A 4,190-nucleotide genomic window follows, 5' to 3' on the forward strand; every position below is an offset into this window, starting at 1 on the left:
GCGGATGTGGATTTCTTTGTGCATGGACTTGATTTTCGCCCCTTTCTTGTGAGAAATTGAAAGTCAACAAAGAATCACTCTTTTTCCAAGAAACTGAGCCCAGAGTCTTCCTTGGGTTTTTTTCTTTCTGTCCTCAAGCTGCATAAAAGCTGCACTTAAATGCAATGTTTGTTTACCTTCAAATCAAACTCTCTGATGTTTCACTGCACTGCCTGCTTTTACCTGACATTTTCAGACTTATGTAACTGTTTCAGCGGAACGATTGTCTGCTCTCTGTTACTTCTGTTCATGCTGGTACTGTTCTGCCTTTCAGCATTACGATGTAATAATAACACACATAATGAAAGAGCTGCTTTTAACACTTCTGTAAATGTGGTCCCAGTAATGTAAAAGCTCTTAATATTCTTTGTATATATGGAATTAACTTTTGAATTTAGTAATATTTGACATTTCTGTACTTAAAACAGTTCAAATCTATCAGATTTTTTTTTCATGCAGTTATTGGACAAGATGATGGTACAATTATGTAAAAATGTCCCTCATTTCTCCGGTCTCTGCTAAAAGCCACAGAGCTCTCCTCTCATCTTTGTTTGAGACAACCTCCCAAAACAACAACCACTAAAGCTAAAACTGTTTGTAATATTCTACGAAAAATTTGTGTGTGTGTGTTTTTTATTATTTCTGTACACTTTTAAGACCTAACACTTGTTATAGTAGCATTTTGTTCAAGACATTGGTTAAGACATTGAATTTATCCAGGACCAGGATGCAGGGACAAGCCTAAGCAGAGACCATACCTCCCCAGCCACCTTCTGTTTCTTGTTAGGGGGAACACCAAGGCGTTCCCAGGACAGCCGAGAGAGACATAATCTCTCCACCGTGTCTTGGGTCTGCCCCAGGGCCTCCTCCCGTTGGGACATGCCCAGAACACCTCACCCAGGAGGCAAATAAACTATGACATAATACAAAATGAAAGTAAAGAGCCAGATCAGTGAGAGTAAGAATGAAGTGCAAATCTCTTGGCAGGAAAATAGAAAATATATGCATCCAAGAAGCCACACTGATCAGTATTTATTAAAGGCACCTTACTCAAGGGATAAACCAGTGTTTTGTGCACTCATAGCAACTTCCCAAAGAACCCATTCTAAAGTGAATTTGTGATGTACCTGAGAGCTGAACAAAAAGGCAGCTACCATCCAAAGCAGAGCTCTGAGTGTCCTCCAAGAAGCCTACTAGCCTAATCCTTCTTCTATTTAAAGAAATGACAGAAAAGCTTGACTAAGAGAGCGCAGGCTGTGTTGAAGGATAAATGTGGTCATTACAAATACTGACTTTCAAGCTGGTTAGAATCGTTCAAACTCTGATTTGGCTTCTATACTGTGATTCCATGTGCTGTACTGTCCTTTTGAAAGACAACAACAAAACAAACAACAAAAAACTCCTAAAGTCTCTTTTGCAATATTTTGGCTTCAGTGCTTTCTTCCTTCTATTTTCTTGACATGCAGCTGCTCATGCTTCAGACCTCAAATTGACTTTGTGATCAAATAACTGACAATATGATCATCGTTAATTTACTATTTAAATACATGACGCGAGGGATGGATTCAGTTACTATGTGTTTCTCCCTGATATGAAAAAACAGCAGCATTGCCAATATTCCCACACCAATCCATCTATGTGCAGGTGCTGACTGTGCTCATTGACGTGACTCTGCTCCACTTGTAATACAATTGGTATTGATCAGCAATCGAGACAAGGCAAGACAAATTGAGTTCAGACTTCTCCAGAGCGTCTGTGGGTTCCACTTCATCTGTTGCTACATCTCTCTCTTGTCAGGCTGACTCTCAGCATGTAGAAAGTCTGTCATAACTTTCCTCTGACTGGCAATATTCACAGTAATTAGCCACTAATAACTGTAGTGTGTAGAGCTGAGACATGAAATGAAGTGTCCGTGCTCTGCTGGAGAACCTCACTAGGCATGACAGCTGTAGAGATGCACTGTCTTTCACAGACACACAGTTCCCCTGTGTGTCTGTGAAAGAGAGAAAAGGAGATGGGCAGAAAAACAGCATGTATATTGATTTATTTATGATTTATATTGTTACATATGATTTATGTATGAGTGTTCATATCCTACATTGACAAAAGTATTCACTTTATTTAAATCATTGAATTCAGGTGTTCCAATCACTTACATGGCCACAGGTGATCAGCAACCGACTGGCAAAATGAAGCATCTAAACATGCAGACTGCATCTACTAACATACGAGGAAGAATGACTCCCTCTCAGGAGCTCAGTGAGTTCATGTGTGGTACAATGATAGGATGCCACCTGTGCAACAAGTCCAGTTGTGACATTTCCACTCTACTAAATATTCCACAATTAGGTGTTGTTGGGAATGACAGCAACTCAGAAACAAAGTGGTTCCCAGAGCGCAGTCAGCAGATGCTGAGCTACAAAGTGTGCAGAGGTCACTTTCTGCACTTTCTGCAGAGTTAATTGCTATAGACTCCATATGGCCTACGGATTAACTCAGGAACAGTGGGTAGAGGGCTTCATGGAATGGGTTTTCATGGCCGAGCAGCTGCATTTGAGGCTTACATCACTTAGTGCAATGCAAAGTGTGGGATGCAACAGTGTAAAGCATACCGCCACTAGACTCTAGAGCAGTGGAGACATGTTCTCTGAAGTGATGATTCACGCTTCTCCGTGTGGCAATCCGATGGACTGGGTTTGGCGCTTGTCAGGAGAACTGAACTTCTCTGACTGCATTATGGCAAATGTAAAGTTTGGTGGAAGGGTGTGGGGTTGTGTGTCAGGAGTCGGCCCTTAGTGTTAGTGAAATTTTAAAAATTTTGGACAATTTTATTCTTCCAACATTGTGGGAACAGTTTGGGGATGGCTCTTTCCTGTTCCAGCCTAACTGCACACTAGTACACAAAGCAAGGTCCTTAAAGAGATGGATGAGTGAGTTTGGTGTAGAAGAACTTGACTGGCCTGCACAGAGTCCTGACCTCAACCCAACAGAACATCTTTGAGAGGAAGTAGAGCGGAGACTCTGAGCCAGGGTTTCTTGCCAAACATCAGTCTGACCTCACAAATGTGCTTCTGGAAGAGTGGTCAAAAACTCCCACAAACACACTCCTAAATCTTTTGGAAAACCTTCCCAGAAGAGTTAAAGCTGTTATAACTACAAATGGTGGGCCGACACCATAAATAAACCCTGTGGATTAAAAATGGAATGTCACTTAAGTTCGTGTGAAGGCAGACAAGTGAATACTTTTGGCAATATTTGCAATTATCCTGAGAAAATATGAAGAAATGGGATGTAATTTAAGATTTTTACACTGTATTTGTAAATCTTGGGAGAGTTTAATGAGTTCAATGAGCTCAACAAGACTCAATAAGCTGGTTGGAATTTTATTTTACTTTTTCAATTTACAAAATAAAAAAAAATGCTGAAACTGTGATATCCTATGTCTGGACATCCTTTGGTTACTCTCTTCTTCGGGCACTGAGAAACCAGAGCTGTATTCTACTTTCCCCTCTCACAAACCCAAAGTATACATGTCATTAGCTACACCCTACTTTGTCTTCAGTGATCTGCGTGCTAATGAAAGCTGATTGGCTGTGCGGCTTTTAATGCCCAGCAGGAGCGCTTATTAAAAAAATGGTTCAGCATCCACAGATGAGGGAGAGCATTTCACCACCCAGGATCTGACCACAGCAGATGACAGTCAAAGAGACGCGGGACATCACGCAACAAGGCGTAGGAGAGACAACAATAAGGAGTGGACATAAAGAAGAAGACAAATGAAAAGTGTGAAAGAGGAGAGGGACAATCGCTGTACATCATGAGGAGGAGGAGGAGGATTCCAGGCAGACAGAGCTGTCAGGTTTCCTCTGTGTGAGATTTCATTATGCAGCTGTCTCTGGTAGCTACGGGCTGTTCTCACAGGATTGGATTAAATTGCCAACTACAGTCATAAAAACAAAGAGAATGTCTCCAGGCTCTTTTGACACAATGTTTGTTTAGAGTGTGTGTGTGTGGGATGGGGAGCACATACACACGCACGCAAAACTGGGATGGTGGGCAACATATAAGAGCTGCAGAATATGGGAAAGATTGTATTTTGATGAGACGCAGTAATGTCTAAAGGGCAAAAGGTCATATGCCTTTTCTTTATG

Source organism: Astatotilapia calliptera, chromosome 14 (genome assembly GCF_964374335.1).
Source record: "Astatotilapia calliptera chromosome 14, fAstCal68.1, whole genome shotgun sequence".
Classification (NCBI taxonomy): Eukaryota; Metazoa; Chordata; class Actinopteri; order Cichliformes; family Cichlidae; genus Astatotilapia; species Astatotilapia calliptera.